This window comes from Pipistrellus hanaki, assembly GCF_964339955.1.
Source record: "Pipistrellus hanaki genome assembly, chromosome: 8".
In the NCBI taxonomy this organism is placed as follows: Eukaryota; Metazoa; Chordata; class Mammalia; order Chiroptera; family Vespertilionidae; genus Pipistrellus; species Pipistrellus hanaki.
In genome coordinates this window covers 83,062,702-83,083,047 of record NC_140510.1, presented here as the reverse complement: position 1 = coordinate 83,083,047, position 20,346 = coordinate 83,062,702, and the positions used below count along the sequence as shown (strand labels likewise).

The 20,346-nt window shown below is 40.6% G+C and overlaps 1 long non-coding RNA gene across 1 annotated transcript in view; it reads left to right on the top strand.

Annotated features, from left to right (window-relative positions):
• The first annotated feature begins 1,578 nt into the window (after positions 1 to 1,578).
• The window catches only part of LOC311626520, a 76,123-nt gene continuing 57,355 nt past the window's right edge, over positions 1,579 to 20,346 (top strand). The window contains exons 1-2 of the long non-coding RNA XR_014795707.1: positions 1,579 to 1,621; positions 9,531 to 9,649. This is a non-coding gene — a long non-coding RNA (uncharacterized lncRNA). The remainder of the gene's footprint in view (positions 1,622 to 9,530; positions 9,650 to 20,346) is intronic.

Genomic DNA, 20,346 nt, shown 5'->3' with positions numbered 1-20,346 from the left:
GGGAAGTCCCAGCTTGGTGCTAACTGCCTTTAACACCTTTATAGCACTTATTACCCTCCCTTTAAAAAATGACGGGGCAGGCCTCTGGCTCAGAGCTTTTAGTAGTTAATAGTTTCTAGTTAAATTTTAAGGGCATTATTTTGATTTTGTTAGGTTTGGTGTTTTTTTTTTTTTGTGGGTTTTTTTTTTTTTTTTTTTTTTGGTGTGTGTGTTTTTGTGTGTTTGTGTGTGTGTGTGTGTTTGTGTGTGTGTGTGCGTGTGTGATTACCTGCAAAGTATGAAAAATTATGTTGGAATTTTAATTATACTATTGGGAAATGATAGTAAAATTATAATGGACAAAAATAGTGAGGTTGAAATCAAATGAATCAAATCTGTGAATCACTGCTTTGGAACATGAGCGTGTGTCCAGAAAAAGCAAATATAAATCCAGAGTTGGGGGTGGTGATGGCTGAGAACCGGGGTGGAGGTGGCTCAGGAGCTTTGGGAGCCGTGGACCCCATGCTCTAGTTGGAGGGCTAACGGGGGAACGTCTTCCAAATTCATTCCCACTGCCAGCCACCTTATACACCCTGCTGTTTATTCCTGTAGATGACTCAGGTTAATACAGAGCAACTTGTGTCTATCTTCAGCCACCCGTATATGATTCACCTCCAGTGACACATATGTGATTCTTTGTGGGACTAAAGAGCACTAGGGTTTACCAGCTGGCAACCCCGTATTTGGCAGAAGGTTCAAGATGCTGCTTTGAGCAGTTACAATTTCCCTCAGCTTCTTCTCTAACGCTTTGGATTTAAAAAAACATTGCTGACTCACCATGCCATGTAAGGCATAAGGAGGACTCTAGGAGGGGTTTGTAATGGGTTGCCTTTTAAAGCATGATACAGACTGGATTATTACCAACTAAAAAAAAAAAAAAGTTTCAGTTAAAAAACAAAAACAAACTCATTCAAAATTATGGATTTGAGAAAGCGGATTCTAAACCAACAACCATGGCATTTCCTGATTGAGTGTTTAGTATCCCTGCAGGAGGTGTCATTTACAATGCTAGCAGTTCCCTGGCAGAACAACTATTTATCTTACTGGCTGTAGTCTACCCTATTATCTGAGTTACTGAACAGATCTCAGTTTTGAAAATGGTAAGTCATTTTCTTTAGTAAGAATGTTATAAATGGAGGCTATCTGCCACCATAACTTAATATTGGAATTATTCTTCTACTAGTATTCTTATTTTTATGTATATATAGGTAAGAATTATAAGGGGAAATAACTGTTACAGTCCCATAATACTTTCATCCCTTATAAGTAGGTCCAGAAATAAAGCAACAGAAATACATCTTCAGTGCAAACTTGGTTGTTGTAGTTTATTCTCTTGAGGTTTAACACACTCTGGGGATATTGGAGACCTTGGTTTAAACATTGTTTTCAAAGAATAGTATTCACTCTATGAATTTTCCTAAGCTCCTTTGTTTCTTTCAGTCCTTGAGAATAATGTGTCCTGATCAGGAAGAGGATAGCTTCTGAATTTTCCTCTCCAATGTGGGCTGGGTGCTGTGCCAACTGACGGATCGACAGTGATGATTCTCCCTTCCACTTTGTTGGAACTCAAGGGCATATAAAGGTACAGCTTCAATCTCTAGAGACCTTACCTTTAGGATTTGGGGTGATGGAAGAAGAGAGAGAAGACCTTTTACCTACTTAGTGTTATCAGAAGCAATTATCATGGGCATTTTTGAGTCTGGTATTGTGTTGGGGCATGCACCATCAGTACATGGTCTTTCAAGTGGACAGATGTCCACACATGTTAACACTGGTGTACATGTGGCAGAAAAATCATATCCATGTAGACATTTCTTTTCTTTTCTTTTCTTTTTTAAATTTCTTTATTGATTTCTGAGAGGAAGGGAAAGGGAAAAAGAGATAAAAACATCAATGATGAGAGAGAATCATTGATTGGCTGCCTCCTGCATGTCCCTTACTGGGGATTAAGCCCACAACCCAGTCATGTGTCCTTGACCAGCATCAAACCTGGGACCCTTCAGTCCACAGGCTGATGCTCTATCCACTGAGCCACACCAGGTAAGGCTAGACATTTCTTCTTTCACCAAATTTGTGGGTAGAATAAAAGGTAGCCCTAAACTTCACTGGCTTCTTTAGTCTTCCATCTGAGGGGCTTGAAAGCTTTCAGAAATAGGGATCCTGTCACATTTGATAATGGTAAATGGAAGCAAAAGAGTAGATGTGGCCCTAGCTGGTTTGACTCAGTTGATAAAGCATTGGCCTGTGGACTGAAGGGTCCGGTCCTGGGATCAATTCTGAAAAAGGGCACATTCCTGGGTTGTAAACTTAATCCCCATAGGGGGTGTGCAGGAGGAAGCCAATCAATGATTCTCTCTCATATTGATGTTTCTATCTCCCTCTCTCCCTCTCCCTACCTCTCTGAAATCAATACAAGTATATTTTGAGAGAGAGAGAGAGAGAGAGAGAGAGAGAGAGAGAGAGAGAGAGAGAGAGAGAGAGAAAGAGAGAGAGAGATGGTAGCTTCCCTGGGTATGGTACTAGAATTGTTACAAAACCCTTCCAGCTGCTATTTCAGATAAATTGCCTCTGAGCCTCCCTGTATGGTTCTCCTATTTCAATCTCTCTCCTAACTGTGACTCTGGACAGATAACTGAAGTTGATGGATTCATTAGAAATTTCTTGCTGAACTTGTCAGCTATAATTTCTCCTTTCCCAACATACATGCACACAGCTTGTTCTTCTTTCTATTCTTGCTCCTCTGCTGTCCCTACTCCTCCCATTAGGACATAGATGATTATTCAGCAGGGAAGTTATTGCATGTTGTTTGACATTGAATAGGGAGAAAGTCTCCTGTCAGAGATAAATTCTGCTTCGAGTGTAGGTGGTTGTAAGTCTGAAGTGAAATGTCAGTATGGCATTTCAGCACTTTCAGTAGGAGCTCCCAAGGGCCAAATAAATCATACAGCAAGGCTACAAGACACTGAATTTGGCTTGAAATATAATCTGAGCAGACGATTCCGTTTTACTACACCCGAGGCCAAGTTCGCTCCGGGGAAGCCATAGCCCAGATGAGGGTAGGCTTCTGGAGGGGTAAGGTTGGAAAGAACTACATTGAAAGTCATTAAGACAAAGAACCTGTGTCCCAGCCAGTCCCTGCCCAGAAGCAAGGGATCCATGGTTGGTGTGAGACACACTTAAGCATGAACTCTCTTCTCTTGATATCCTAGCCCTGTGGTCGGCAAACTGTGGCTCACAAGCCACATGTAGCTCTTTGGCCCCTTGAGTGCGGCTCTTCCACAAAATACCACAGCCTGGGCTAGTCTATTTTGAAGAAGTGGTATTAAAAGAAGTTTAAGTTTTAAAAAATTGGCTCTCAAAAGAAATTTCAATCGTTGTACTGTTGATATTTGGCTCTGTTGACTAATGAGTTTGCTGACCACTGACCTAGACCAACCCAAAACAACCAGCTCTATGAAGAAACCAGGGTATGCCAAAGGTGGTCATGTGCCAATCTGGCATACACCAGGACATGTGACATTCCCATGGTCCATAAACCCCTATTGTCCATGTGACTGTGATGTTCATAAGTCAATGGCAATCTTCCTTAGGTAACGTCAGAGAAGGTGTAATCATCATGTTCCCTGGATAATAGGGCACACCATGTAAGGGCACAATCTGCTTAGATTGCTACTTAAAGGAAGAGACATTGATCAAAAGTAGTTAAAAGCAACTGACTGTGCTCAGTTGATTGGGCTTGCACTCAGTTCCTGAAACGTAAGTGCTTAAGTCCTCTTTCATGTGCCCTGCGCAGCCAGGAAAAACCAATTCTCTTGCTTTACCTCTGGGGTGGCCTTGGGAAAATGGCTGCCCATTAGAGCTTGACTCTGTTCTTCTTGTTGGCATTTGCCTGATCTTTAGCCTCGGGGACTCTTCACTCGGGTGCCTTTGCGGGAGGAAGGAACTCCTTGTACTCCAACAACTGATAACACGTCACGTTCAGAGGACAATCTCAGGCAGCACTTTAGGGTCCTCATATAAAACTGCATTTTGTCCAGGATACCAATTAAAAGTTGTAAAAGCCATAAAAGCTCCACCCGTTTAAAAGCCAACGGGGTTTAAATGTTTTGCAGCATTTTTCCAGGGCTCCTAAAAAAATCTCATATGAAAGGCAATTTTTACTTGCTGGCTGGCCAAGAACTCCAGCTGATTTCAGCTGCTGTTTTTAGGTGAGTACAAAAAAAATCTTTTTTTTTTTTCAAATAATTTTGTTATCAGTAATGTTATGCAACCTGGCCTAGTTTTCTCAACAATCAAAAGAGATGGCCTCATGCAAAGGAAACGGGGAGCAGGATCAGTTCTGTACCATGATGTCATCAGGGGGAAAAAAATCACATTGGGTGATTCGAGGCAACCTGGCTGCATCAGATCCCTGGCCCTTGTTCACATTACAGTCTTGCCCCAGTAAAGAGATTATAAAGGAAAGGTTGCCAGAAAGGAGACCCTAGCCTTTTCAATTACATCTGATTTATGAAGTGCTTAAACTATTTTCCAAAGTCTGCCTTCCCAGCCTCTAGCCTGTCTGATAAACACTGCAGAAAAATTCTGCTTGTTTGCAAATCTGACTCTTTCGTGCCTGAAGTCCTGTCTTGGACCCTGGGAGAAAGAAACAGGGAAGCCTCCGAAGAGCTGCCAGTGACAAATGTCTCCTGCGTTTCCTGGTGGCAGGGAACAAAAGCCAGGCTTGAGAGAGAAAACACACCCACTGTGGAATCCTCCTTCAGCTCCTCTGGAGCCAAATGCTGACCTATCAGATTTGTGTGCCCTGCCCCCTGAGCCATTCTCCCTCTCATGTTGTGCTCTGCTCTCTAGAAATATGGCCTTTCTGGTTTCAAACTGGATGGAATAATAGGAAATAAACTGTGTAGGTTCCCAGGCTCGTATTTTCTCACAGCCAGGAAGGGAGGGGTTGAGAGGATCTGGATCACCCCTCACCCCCCACTCCAACCTCCATACCCTTGCTTTCCAAAGCAAAGGCTTTAAAAATATATAGAAAGCATAACTCAGCAGCCATCTGGCAACGGGTGAGCATGATTATCTTTCAAAATAATAATGACGCCGAACTATGTAGAAAGAGGAAACCGCTCTTTGTTCCAAAGACCTTACGATGTAGATAAGTATCTCTGAAGGCATAAATACAAAGACCTTTTTAGAACTGGTCCATCTGCTTGTCTAGACTTATAGGAAGGCATCATAAAACTGTTATTTGCAATGGGCCAGATTCCCTTCCAAAGCAACCCTATCTGCCCCAGGACTGAAATGAGTCCCAGTTTTAGAATGGACTTGGCAACCCCAGGCTGGTTCTCTTCCCATTCCCCTGATGTGCATCTTGATTAACATCAGAGTAACAAGGGGTTTAAAGGTTGCTTGTTTGTGTTTTTCACAAGGGAAGGGTCAGGCTCTGCTGAGACAGGACTTGGGTGTGAGATGGTTCATCTGGTTGGAAGGGCGTGGGTACTCCCCTCGGACCGAGCATTGTGATCCTAGAGGACATCCCGTAAGGGCCCCTTCGCCCGGGGGCGAGGCCTCAGTCAGTATCATTTGCAGTTGTGGGGTGTTGGCTCCAAGGAGACACAGCTCCTTGTTATTCCACAGAGAGCATGAGAACGTCTGGGAACGATGAGGGTGCTGATGAGTAACGTGCCTGGTAGACACATGAGATCAGCCTTCTTCCCGGTCCTCACCCCCACTGCAGAGCTGGGGTGGGCGGACAGAGGTGAGGTGTTGTGGGATGGCAGCTGGAACACAAAATGGGAATAGTCAGCTCGGCCTTATTGGAGCCTCGTTTGCCATCTATGAGTGAAATTGTTCCAGTGTTGGGCATCCAGCGGAACTCAGCCCAGGCCAACCTTGCCTCCCTGTTTGTATGAGAAAATGCTTCAGCAACTTATTTAAGAAAGACTCAAGAATTTCCTTGGGTGTCATGTCAATGTCTATTAAACAGTATATTGATGAACTTTGAAAATATATGAATTAGAATTCAATGGAATTAATTATGCTAGACTGATCTGTGAACTTTGAAAAGCAAGGAGCAAAATCTTGGATGATTTGGCATTTGTTTTACTATAATATTTCCAAATTAAGAAGAGGACATCTCTTTATGTTTCCCTGAGTTAGCAGTGAAATGTCAAATTTTAATATTGTCTAAGAAAACTAGAGGGTGAATGATTGCTTTGGACTGTCCAGGGTAGCCCATCTCATGTGAGAAGCAGCAAAGCCAGTGTGGCAGCCTTAACTTTGGCCATGACCTCCGGCAGAGATTCGAGTGAGATCTTGAATTCCCCTCCTGTTTGGGCCTCAGTCTTTCCTTCTGTATGGAGGGGCTAGTGGAACTTGGCATTTACTGCCATCACTGGGTTTTATAAAAAAAAAAAAGACACTGCAGGCATGGAGTGGGATTTTTAACAAGAGTACTATAATTTCCCTACTCTCTGAATGTCACATGTAAAGTGTGAGCAGAAGGAGGGCAGTTGAGTGTGTGTGTGTGTGTGTGTGTGTGTGTGTGTGTGTTTGCATGTGTGTGCACGTAAGCTACTATTGTCTCTACCGGTAGTCAGAGACAAGAGCACTGGTGTGAGTTTTATTTCTTTCTCCTCAGTAGAAACCTCCTCCTGTCACTAAACCTGGGAGAGAGATGGCCAGGAATTTACTAAGACAAGGCAAGTGGCTTTCAGCTCTCATTGTAGGTTTTTCAACCAGGAAAGCCATGCCTCAGTTGCATGTGATCACTACCCTGCAATGACATGTCTCCATTCGGAGGTGAGGAGTGGGACTGTTGCTAAAGTGACCTGGTAAAGGAAGGACCCAAGATGGGGATGACAAATCACACAACAACCAAACATACAGCTCTGGTCAATCTGCAGTGGCTGCTGGGGAGTTACTAAGAAGGATTCTGTAGAGAACACAGGCTAGCTCCACAGAGAAGTATCACAAGCAACTTTTATTGCCTGTCTCAGGAGGAGGAGGGAGACTATAATAATCCTATATAATAAAGAGGTAATATGCAAATTAGCCCTCATGCTGTCACAAGATGGCTGCCTATAACCAGGCCGGCAGGGGGGTTAGTGAGGGACAATCAAAGGTGAGAGGGAAAGTGGTGGCCTTGTACCTTGCTGTATCATTGCCCTGGTGGCACTTAACAAACAGAGATAACAAATCAGATGGATCTGGCTTTAAATCAGAGTCACTCTGGGAAAGTTATATAACTGTGAGCAAATGACTTAATCTCTCTGAGTTCAGTGTCCTCTAGAAATGGAGATATTTTTCTCGTGAAGTTTTTGTGAGACTTAAGCAATATAATGCATGCTTGTTCTTATCTTAGGGAAAGAAGATGTGGAAAGAGAAAGGGGAGAGTTAAGATTCTACAGGAGGCTCATGACTGAGGGCTCCCTTCTTGTGACATGGAGTGCCCATGTGATATATTTCTATCCATTGATGGTCTGGGGACAATTTCTTGAGTGTTTGAAACTTCACTAGAGCATATTGCATTGTCTTCTAGAGAAGGTGGAGAGATGCTAGTCAGAAATAGTGATGGACAAAACTACTTACTGGTTATCCAATGGCCACTGGAAAACACCATCATTGTAAGCCATTAGGCAACCCAGTTTGTGTTCATTTACCAGCTGGAGAAATAATACTAAATAGAATGGCTGATCCCCTCTGAGATCAGGTAGAATAGAATAGGTGGGTTAGAGAGAAAGGACTTGTGTACGTTGTATTATCACCATTATCCTCCTCCTCATCATTATCTCCAGGCTAATGGAGACCCCTCTGTTGCCTAAAGGAACACAATGAGTTGGAAATCATCTCCCTGGAGTTTCTATAATATGTAAATTATGATCATTCGTCTTGGAGACATTTTAATTTCCCATTATCCTTTCTATTATTTCTCCTAGCCTTAGGCTCTCCCTCAGGTCCAGAGTGAGGGCAAGTGCTCTACTGGTTCTTATGCAGAGGAGGGAGACTATAATAATCCTATATAATAAAGAGGTAGTATGCAAATTAATCCTCATGCCCTCACAAGATGGCTGCCTATAACCAGCTAGCAGGGGGGTTAGTGAGGAACGATCAAATGACTGAACAAGCAGACTGCATAGGGTGACCAGGCCAGCAGGGAGGTTAGTGAGGGATGACCAAATGACTGAACAGCAGGCTGTGTGGGGTGACCAGACTGGTGAGGGGGAGAGTGTGAGGGGTGACCAGATCAGCAGGGGGAGCAGTTGAGGGCAAGCAGGCCAAAAGGGGGGCAATTAGGAGTGACCAGGCTGGCAGGGTGGCAGTGATGGGGGGACTAGGCTAGTGGGGGTTCAATTGAGGTGACCAGGTTGGCAGGGGGGCAGTTAGGGGTGATCAGGCAGGAGGCAAGTGAGCAATTAGAAGCCAGCGGTACAGGATTGTGAGAGGGACATCCTCCTGATGGATCCCAGATTGGAAAGGGTGCAGGCTGGGCTAAGGGGACCTGCCCATGCACGAATTTCATGCATTGGGTCTCTAGTCTATAATAAAAAGGTTATCTACATACTCAGGACAATGCCATATGACTTCCCATGTTTGCTTTTCCCAGCCTGTTTCTCTGTAATCATTAGTAAAATCCTAAAAAGGAAAAAGATTTGAGGATGAGTAAGAGATATAGAAGGAACAGAAGGAAGGGGGGAATCTGGAAGCCTGGCTCATGTCAAAGCTGTCTAGGACATTGGAGAAATGAAGTGAAGTATGCAAGCAGAAGAGAGGCAACCATACACAGGGATTAGACAACCTTCAAAGTTTCCACTTTCTATTCCTGTCCTAACTGACCAATCTCTTTCATTGTTGCTTTTTGAAATGACTTTGAGTTAGTTGCACATGGCTGCAATTGGAACAGACACAGCGAAAATCTTTGGAATGTTTTACTTTCAGATATTTGTGGTTGATAAGTACAATTTCAACTAACAGTTTCCTCACTTAAAATGTAGTAAATTAATTGTTTATAATAATTCTTTCATATGAAAGAGCTTCTCCTCCCAGTCTTCCATCCTCCTTACTTGCCTTTCTCCTTTGCTCTGTGACGTGGCTGCTTTGATTATCACGGCAGTGGGGCCTTAGCGTTTCTCTTCTCTTTTCAAATGCATGTGGAGCAAATCCTATGATAGCAATAGAGAGATCACATGTAGAAAAGCTTCCTAAAATCTTAAACCCTTCAGTTAATAAGTCTCGCAAGCACTGTGATTTACAGATGGGATTAGAACTTTCCAGCTCCTATTTGAGCTCTGCTTTTCCAATTCTCGAGGGTAATGAGATGATGAATGAGTTAATATTGGTTCAAGGATTTGAAGAAAAGCAAAGTCTTAAATGCTTATGTGTTTTGACCTCAAATTTTACTTCTGCAAAATTGTCTTCATTTAAGGGAGAAAAATGAAGGAGACGGTGGCAGACATGATATATAGCAATTCTTTCCACTTCCCCTAAACCTGCAGGTCTCCATGGGAGGAGGACAAAGTGCCTGTGGATGACAGTGCTGTTCAGGAGTGATACCTGCTGGACCTAAGTGACGATTCAGTCTACAGATCTCATCAGTGACCACTAGCTCTTCTGGGTGAGTCTTTGTCCCAACGCTCAGAGCCTTCCTAAGGTCTAGCAGTGTGATTTTTTTCACCAGTTGCTTTTCCCTCTCAAGTTCATGACACAGAGTCAAATATTCTCGGTCTCTGTCTTCCCTCCTACCCAAATAGATGACTAAGCAACTCTTCTGCTAAAGTAATTTGATCCAGGTGGTTAATCACTGCTAATATCTCAGGAAAGCTTTTTAACAGTCATTAGGGAAGAAGATTGAGTGTTAAAACCCTGAGTAATAAAAATAGCAATAATAGTATTTTCATCAAGTCCAGACCATGGGTGAAGGTCTGTGCGAAGTCAACATTACTTAGTTAATCCTTACAGCAGTCGTATGAGTGGGGGGTTATTGTTATTCTCATGTTACATATGGGAGAGATAGGTTCAGAGAGGTTCATTAACTTGACTGAAGTAGCACAGCTAGTAAGCAGCTGAGCTGGGATACACACCATCAACTCTCAGGTATTTTTAGATTCCTGAATGATGCTCTTATCTCCAAAACTGTATATGTGCCTTGTAAATAGAAGGGGCAAATAAATGTTTATTAACTAAACTGGGTGGAATTATTTGCTAATGTAATTTAGAGATGTCTCAATTTTCCAGGGCAAACACTTTACATTTAACAAATAAGAAAGGAGTAAACATTTATTTGTATTTTAATTCTGTCCTTTGGATGGATTCAAGGGGAAGGTAATTTGGGGTTGAGGAGTTTTTCACTCATTCAACTAAGAATTAATGATTGCGTTCTTTCCCCCCCGTGGTCTTTGAAATCACATCACATGCACCAAGTGTCTGCCTACACTGACAAAGAACAGAAAATCTTAGCAGCACCAACCAAATGATCAGACATTTATTCAGCACGCAGACACAGTGGGCTTTCGCAGGAACATGGATCCTGTCTTTAAGGAATGCAAAATCTGTCAGGAAAAAAACACGGACCTTAGTGAATTTCCTGTGCTGGTTTCCTTTTTAAGCACACTCTTGCCCATGGAACTCTGGGAATGAATTCTAAGGGGATTTAGGACTCCTTCATGATGATTCTGCTTCCCTCCATGTCAAAAAAGTGAGGCAATTCCAAAGGAATGTGCACTGTAATACATCCCTCAGGAAACCCATGCAGACGGCTTCTCTTCCTCCTGGAATGAGAGGATGGAATGGAAGCCTGAAGTGGTCACACTGCAGGGCCTGAAGCTGCGCTTTCACAAGCAGAGGCTGATGCATGACATTGGTGTGGTGTGGTGTGGTCTCCTGGCGCATGGACACTTCCTGGGGGTCTGTGCAGCACAACCACCAATGCCACCAATCCCTTCTCAATACTGCTCTTCATTTCCTTGTGGGCTTCCCTATTGCTTGCTTTCAAGTTTCCAACCTGAATTTCCTATCCCACTTGTTTCTCTCTACAACAATAAAAGCAACCTTCATTCTAACCTGGCCAGTTTAATACATCTCCAGACACAAACTATAGGCTTTGTGTATAGTGATTCTTCTCTCCATCTAAATGTTATCCAGTCTGACGTCCCAGTTTAGAGTCTCCGTAATAATCAAAGCCTCCTCTGATCATTTCAATCCCCTAAGAATGGCTCTCTCCTTATAGGTGCCTTATTTATCCTTGTGATTCTGTGAGTGTCTTGTGGAAATACGATGCTTGCCTCACACATCTCTCCTCTAAGGATCCCAAGCACATTACCAGCAAGTTTCACACTTTCTTAAATGTGCATTGGCTTACTAACTGGAGTAAGTTTATAAGATTTTTGAACGTGCTGGCTGGTGTGGTTCAGTGGTTGAGCATTGACCCATGAACCAGGAGGTCATGGTTCCATTCTTAGTCAAGGAACCTGCTTAGCTTGTGAGCTTAATCCCTAGTGTGGGGCATGCAGGAGGGAGCTAATCAATGATTCTCTCTTATCATTGATGTTTCTATCTCTCTCTTCCTCTCCCTTCCTCTCTGGAATAAATAAAAATATATTATATAAAAAAAAAAGATTCTTGAAAACCACCATACTGTAGTACTGACAGCCAAGATGAAGTTCCCTTTTCCCTTGGTCTTGTTTACTCAGAGTCCTTTGGATGCAATGATTATGGATGCATGTAGCTGACTTTGAAAATCACCTTCAGAAACAGCACTGTGTTTATCAGCAATCATACACTATGCCCTCCTTAGATAAGGACATTGCTTTTTCTCTGCTTCAGTATTTAAAAATATATTTCATTGGTTGCTGGTATCATCTTTTGAAAGAAATAGAATTAAGTATTCTTCCCCAAGCATACTGAACAATCTTGAAAATAAATGAATTTTGTGTTGCCCTCCTTTAGCCCAATATTCTAAATAAGATATCTGCTAGTAAAGTTTCAGTGTTCACACATAAAAATAATGTCTTGATGACCTCAAACATTAGATAATGGCGCTTAACATTTATTTGATATCCGAGAGATTTGAGAATAACATGTTCTTGTAAACATGAGTTTCAAAATTAATTGCAAGTGAGCAGGAAACCCAAAGCAATTTGAACTTTTAATTTTCAATGCTGTAATTGGGTGCCTAGTGCCAAAAAGAAAATTGGTTTAGTGGCTTTCAGGGAAATCATGGAGTATATTACATATTTTAGGTCTTTTTTAAGCCCTAAGAAGACTGTTTTTAGCACATATTAATTTATAATTTATATTTATTTGTTAAAATGAAATAGAGTTGAATAAACCTGAAATCACTGAGGAACAAATATTCAAGGTATAATGTATATATACATGTAAAGTGTGTTTTCTGGGTAAATGTTTTATGTATATGTGTGTGAGTACATGTTGGTGTGTATTTATTGACTACCTGATTTGCGTCTATTATATACTAGTCTGCTTGGCACAGGGATGCATGAAGGATTATACAGTTATAACCTACATGTTAGAATGTCTACTTGCAATGCCTTTGAGGATGATAGGCACCGAACTGAAGGTGGAAGTTATATTTGAGTGGAGTAGGATGTAGATATTATTGGGAAGATACACAGGAAACGTCAAATATATTGATAATGTGTTTCTTAGACTAGCTGGTGTTTACATGGATATTCATTATATTCATCTTTACATTTTTTTATATTACATAAATGTCCTATATAATAAAAGCCTAATATGCTAAGTGTCTGACTGTTTGACCATTCAATCAGTCATTATGACACACACTGACCACCAGAGGGGCAGATGCTCCAACCATTAGGTTAGCTTGCTGCTGGGGTTTGGCCAATCAGGACTGGGTAAGATGGGCTAGACATGCTCTGGAGCTCTCCTGCAGTCCCTCCCTTGCCGGCCAATCTCTCACAGTCCCTCCCTGGCCTCTAAAATGTTTCTTCTAATTAATTTCCTTTCAATGTGCACAAATCCATGCACTGGGTCTCTAGTTTTATAATAAAACTCTAAAAATATCTAAGCCCTTCTGAAGAAGTTTCATGAATTCTTAAGTGTCTGTGCTTTCTTACTTACCTCTGATAATGCAAGTCTACACATTTCAAAGACTTACTGTCATAAAACCTATGAAGAATATGCAATTAAATGTTTCCATATAGCTGGGGAGTATATATCTCTGATGAGAAATAGAGACACAGAGAAACAGAGATAGAGAGGAATGGAAGAGAGGAAGGGAGGGAGAATTCAGAGGAAACAGGGAAACAAAGAGATTGAGAGAATGAATGCATAGACCAGATCTATATGTAAGCAAATTACACAATAATTTAATTTACATGACTTTATTTAAGAAGCACAAACGTATAATAAACAACTATTTTGAAAACAGCCAAAAGCATCCTACCATATTTCCTCTCCAGCACTGAAAGCATTTGTTAACATACCAGTGTTATCTGGGAGGACTAACCCACACTCTAAACTCTTCAGGCTTGTTTTGCCTAGCCAGGTACCTGGCAGAACCTTCAGGGAATGTAATGGGAAATAAAAAGAGAATATTTTAAATGGGGCAAAGTGGAGACAATTTGACATAGACCCAGAGCATGGAGTGTCACCAAATGAGGGCTTTCTTCAAAAAAAAAAAAAAAAAAAAAAAAGCACTGTGTAGTAAGAAGGACACAAGGCACTTGGAAAGGAGGGTGTAAAAAGGAGGAAAGAGAGTGCATTTCAGTGTCTACATGTTCCTACCGTGTTTCCTCAAAAATAAAACATCCTCCGAAAATAAGACCTACTTACAGGTTTCCTTCTGAGTAAAATATAAGGCATCCCTCCCCCCCCCAAAAAAATAAGGGCCCCCCCCCCCCAGGCTAAACATGAGAGATTTGGTCCACTAATTCTGAAAGAAATGGAGTCACAAGAAATTCACCAGGAAATTCAGGAATTGGATTGTTATGATGATGTTCCAGAAGATGATGACATGATTGTCATTGAATTAATGAGTACATTTTTGATACTGTAGGATTCACAGTTTGTCTGGTTTGTATTGACAACTACCGTACTACCATACCATATACAGGTAATAAATTTCCTTTATTTTCATTTAACAATAAATGTGTACCATATGCTTCTTCATGGAAAAATAAGACATCCCCTGAAAATAAGACCTGGTGCATCTTTGGGAGCAAAAATTAATATAAGACACTGTCTTATATTCGGGGAAACAGGGTATCTAATTGCTTAGCCAAGCTGAACTGGGTTTGTAAACAGATAAGTAGCCTCATCTGCAGAAGGAGCTAGAATGGCTGAAATGGCAGAATTCTCTAATCACCAGCCTGTTTGCCCAATCCCTGTGAAAGGCCTGGACTGCACCCCTTCCTCTAGAATGCAGCCGTAGCTCCTGCTGGGATGCAGCTCTTGAGCTATTTTTTTCCTGCAGACTTTTCCTTTCTCCACTCTTGCCAGACCCCTGAAGCTATAACTTAATTATTCTCCAGTTACTGTCTGGGTTTAGTGCCAATCCTCATAGATGTACTTCATGGAACAATCCTGAAAATTCAGATGTTGTGTCCCAAGTTGATGGTATACTTCACTGACCCATATTTTTCAGAACACTTTAGTGAGTTTAATTTGGATTATTGATCTCTATTGTTGGAAGAGCACCCAAGATTCTCCTGGGTGAATCTCAGAGGTTTAGTCTCTTTGTTCTTACTTTAGCAAATTCTTTGATGGCCTTTGTTGAGACTCTATCTTGCAGCTTATCTACCAATTGAATATCTTTTTAAGGGAAGAAAGAGACAAATTTATCTCTTTTAATTTTACCTGGTAAAACCCAAACAATCTTCTGGCAACCTGGTGACCAAATCCCACATTAACATGACAATCTAAATAATACTGTTTAGCAAGCAAAACAACAAAACAAAAGAAAACCCTGTCAGAGAATATGTGTCTCTTTAAGACCACTAAGAATTCAGTTTACACTCTACCATTACCCTCTCATTCTTTATGTGTGCTCATTCCCTACATTACTGAATCTTACAGAATCCTCTCCCAAATGTTTCTTAAATTTGTTCCCATCTCTCCAGTGCTATAATTCACTTTTTTTTTTTTTTTTTTTGGTCTTCTTTCACCTAAATTATCACAGTAGCCCCCACTGATCCCCTTAATTTTAATTTTGTCTCCTCCCAACCTCAGATCCTTTACACTGTCATCAGAGGGACATTCATCTCCTCTGTTTAAAATATTCCAGTGACTTCTTCTCTCTCTCTCTAGGATAAAATGCAAGCTTCATCATACAACATAAAAGTCATCTATGATGTGACTCTTCTCCATATGTCCAGTCTCATCTATTTTCTTTCTAAGTCCAATGATACAGCATACATTGAGATTAACTGAATTTACTGTTGTAACCTCAAAGCTTGAAATATTTGTTCATGTTATTTCTGCTTTGGGTCATGGTTCTATCTTCTTCACACATTGAACTGCTACTTCCACAAGAGTATTATCAGGCATGACCTTCCCTAGGAAGCCTTCTCTAATCCTCTAGGTCTGGAGAGGCACTGTGTGTCCCAGGGATGCAAGAATGCCTGGTGGGTGATGCCCAGGCTGCCTAGGTGCTTATCCCAGAATCATAGCTCTGAAACATTGGGCAAATGACTTAACTAATGTCTTTCTCCCTCAGCAATTATTCAATAAATGTTAGCTTCTGTTGTTATTATCATTAGGAGCCATCTTCCCCAATGTAATGCACAGCCCACCTCCTGTATCCTGGAATCTCTGGGAAGAATTTCTGTGTTTTGGACTGGATACTATCTTTGAAAGCCTGCAAAGAAGTGTCTGAATAAGGAAAAAATGTGAATAACCCTTTTCTCATTCTTGAAACCACCTTCTTAGCTAAGTTTTTTAAGGGTTGGAGGGAGGTAAATGTAGGAACTCATTTATGTTTTGTTTTATTGTTGTTTTTCTACCTTCAGTGTGTTTATTCAGGAGGGATTTCCTGCTCCTTTCCATGGGGGAGTGCTGATAAGTTCATCCTCCTATCTAATAAAAGAGTAATATGCAAATTAAGCATCACACCAAGACACAAGATGGCCACCCCCATGTAGTCAAAGATGGCTGCCCCCATGTGGACACAAGATGGCCACCACAAGATGGCTGCAGGGGAGGGAAGTTAGGGGTGATCAGGCCAGTAGAAGAGAGCAGTTGGGGGAGACCAGGTCAGCAAGGGAGGGTGGTTGTGGGGGACCAGGCCTGTGGGGAGGGCAATTGTTGGGGGGCAAGGCCTGTAGGGAAGGGCAGTTGGGAGCCAGTATTCCAGGATTGTGAGAGGGATGTCCGACTGCCCATTTAAATGAGCTGTTATACAACCCTCAAGGGGTCCAAGATTGGAGAGGGTGCAGGCTAGGCTGAGGGAACCACTCCCCCCCCCCCCCCATGCACAAGTTTATGCACCAGGATTCTAGTATATTGATATGACCTGAAATATCATTCATCCTATATAGTATCATTATTTGAACTTTTTATTAAAAATGACCAGAGGAACAGTTGAAGCATAAAATTGATTTCGGTTGAGACCAAAGACTTAAAAAACAACTTCATAACAGCTATATAAATTTGATTTGTTTCAGCAGTTGAATCCAAGGCTTGTTTGTGTTTTTTCTCTGAAGTGTCTTTCATCTTCCATGTTTCATCCTCCCTTAAATAAATTATTTACTAGAAAATAACTTAAACAAATCTAAGTTTTTATGTACAACCATAGAGAGACAGCCATTGGAGAGTGAACCTAGAAATTTAAACACTCCTTGTGTCATTGCTCCCCACCCTTGCCAACATAAAATTCGTGCTCAGAGTTTTTCCAGCCCTCACTCCAGATCATTTTTATTTTTTTAGAATTCATTTTTAGTGACCCAAATTATGAGATTTGAAGAACTTCCTCTGGTAGCTCTTTTCAAAATATAGTCAACTTCACCAGTAGGCCACATGTGATATTTAAACTAATTGATTCACTTTGTCAGAGTCATCTCAGTTTTCTGGGTTACATTGTACCGATTTAATTCTAGCTGGATACTTGAGCTCTTAAGTCGGAAAACTCCCCAATCACATTGTATGTCAATGCATGAACTCTCATTTTGAATGTGATTGTGCTATGTTAAATTTAAATCGGCAGTCTACAATGCTTGGGAATGAGTAGTTTTAGATAACTGGCCATTCTAGCTCCAATCCTTTTTTATTTGTGTATTTATATCACAAATTTTATATCAAAGACATTTTAAAATATGAGAGGTTCATGCTGCCCTAACATGCTTTTTTGTTTTTTGTTTTTAGATTGAGGTAAATTCACATAACATCGAATTAGCCATCTCAAAACGTTCAATTCAATGGCATTTTGTGCCTTCACAATGTTGTGCAACCATCACCTCTATTTAGCTCCAAAGCATTTTCATCATGGAACTCCCATAACGATTAACCAGACATTCCCCATTCTCCTCTTCCACCCTCTCCCCTTGCCCTAGCTTTTGGAAGCCTCTAGTATGCTTTCTGTCTGTATGGATGTGCCTTTTCTGGATTTTTCTATTGCTCTAATATTATTTCCTCAAACAACAGCAATACCTTATTTTTGTTAGTGCTGTGTAGATTTTTAGAATTTCCATATGGGTCAACTCATTTAAAAAAAAAATATTTGAGATATTGCTATAGATGGATAAATCCATGTTCTACTTCTTTATTAGAAAAGTGAGTTGATATTTTACCTTAGTTATTACAAATCTCCAAAAATATTATTTATGTGTTTGAAAAAAACAGAGGTCTAGTTATTTTAGTTGATTGATCAGGTTTCTCTGTCCTTCTGTCTGCATCATCCTATAATCAGTATATGTTTGAAAACGTTAGTTACCTGAGGATGAGAATGTGTCTGTAGACTGTGCTTCTGTGGTTTGACTGAATGTCCAGCCAGACAACTACCTATCTCTGTGCATTAGCTAGGGATGTTGATTCTGATTCTTTATTCTGCCCCTGAATGCTGGAACCCTTAAGCCCTTTCCCTTCCAGCCAGCGGGAAATACAGATCAAGGCCAGATGAATCTCTGAAAAAAGTTTCTTCTTATTTTATTCATTTGTTTGAAAGGGTAATAGGCAGACATTTCCAACTTGGTATTCTGTCTGTTCCCCTTTTCTATATCAGTGATGGAACCCCTGTGTCTTAGTTGAACACATGGGCATCCTGAATGAAGACTATATTGAAATCCTTCCTTTCAACTAGATGTGGCCAGTTACTAAGTTCTGACCCATCTGGCAGTGAGATATTTGTGGAAATATTCAGTTATATAATCTGATGTTTATATAGAGCATATTTTTCTGATTACCATTAATTTAATGATATATGTTATAGTTTCCCAAGTAACATTTTAGACTACGGGAAAAAATTAATGTAAATATCCCCCCTCCAACTCTGAAAATTTCAGCATGAAAAATAGAACTGATTAAGGAATTCTTTTCCATTATTGCATATAGTAGTTTTTATACTTGCACTAACCCCACAGCAGTTTTTATAACTGCTCTCACTAACTTTAAGACCCATTGGGAAAAAGAAAAGAAAATCCTCAGGTTGGAGGGACAGTTCCTTGTTTCCTAGTGCTAAGTGTTTGTTTGGGCAGTTGAGGTCACAGGGCAAGTTCCCACATAAGGAAAGGCAAGTCCATTATTTTTGGCTCAATGTCTAAGCATATGTATCCTCAAGAGCTCAACATAAGAAAAACACTCTTCATTCAGTAGTGAAGCAGGATGATACAAGACGCTGCTTTCAGAAAGACTGTTTTGATGTCCCCGAGCTGAGTCCACTATTTTCCTGTGCGGTTACCCTTGGAGAAAAAGAAATGACGTCCCTGGAGATGGAGGGTTGGAACAGTGGGTGAGTGTTGGGGAAATGGGATGGGATGTGAATACCACAAAAACAAATCTGGTCATAATTACTTCCTATGCGTTCTAGAAAGCAGCTTCAGTTATCATCAGTACAGAACTCTGGACCACACATTTGACACTAGATTCTCATTTGTTTCCTTAAAAAAAAAAAAAAAGTCAACTTGCATTGCTTCGGCTCTCTATATTCATTTCTGCTGAAAGAGACTAGAATTTGATGGAAAACAAAGCCACTTTTCCCTGAAACAGCTCTTTGAAACGTGAACAAATAGAAAATACAGCAGATTTACTTCCCTTCAGTCACTTTAAAAATAAAATAATAAAATAAAATAAAGTAAAGCCCATATCCCAGCTTAAAATCACGCATGGGTTCTCCTAACCAAAGCTGTCATAGTCGATCCTTAAACTAAATGGTAAAAAATACAGTTCGAAGTCAATCAGACTTTTAAAAATTAAACTCACCATCATCTTGGATATAAAAACGAATAAAAGTCAACAACCAGGAAACTGTGCAGCTGTGTCTCACTTCATTCTATTCCAATTAATCATTTCATAGCGAGGTCAGACCTTCCCTGTCCACTGCACCTCTAGCTTCTCTACAGTAAAGGCATATTCCAGAAGACAGGAGGGAGGGAGAATATAATCACCTTTCTGAGAACTGATTATCATTAGGTGAACCTCAGGGATTATAACAGATTTCATTCAGCTTAGTCTCTCTCTCTCTCTCTCTCTCTCTCTCTCTCTCTCTCTCTCTCTCTCTCTCTCTCTCCTCTCCCTCTCCCTCTTTCTCCTTTTTAACTTCATTTTTAACATGTAAATATTTCCAGGCATATTAAAAAATTTTCAGAGAACTCAGCAAATCATTTTTCTAGAGTACTGAACTCCTCTACTATGAAGGTGTGAAATGATAAAGAACTTGGAAGGCAGAGGGGGGAAAATTTCACTATATCTGGTGTTTATTAATTTAAGGAGCCATTGAACACTATACGCTTCATCATTCTGATTGGCATCTATCCTTATGTTTCACAGGCTACTGTCTGGATGAATTTCTCTAATCATATAAAAAGAAAGTCAAACTATACTTGTGTTTATGTTTTTTTCCAGGTTTATACATGCCCTAGCTCATCTAAAAAAAAAAAAAAACCACCATGCAAACATTTAATCACCCCAAAAATAAACTTTTTTCTTCTTCTTAAGGTCTTCTTAGACATGACATAAGATATTGCATAATATTTAATGGTTAGAACAGTATTGTCATTGTGCTGAGAAAGAAGAATGAAGTGGAGGTAAAGAGTATCCTGTTTTTTTAATAGGGCTTTTAAAATAAGAGCACATGGTTTAAGATTTTCAAATATATTACATGACTTATTAACAGGCCCCCCC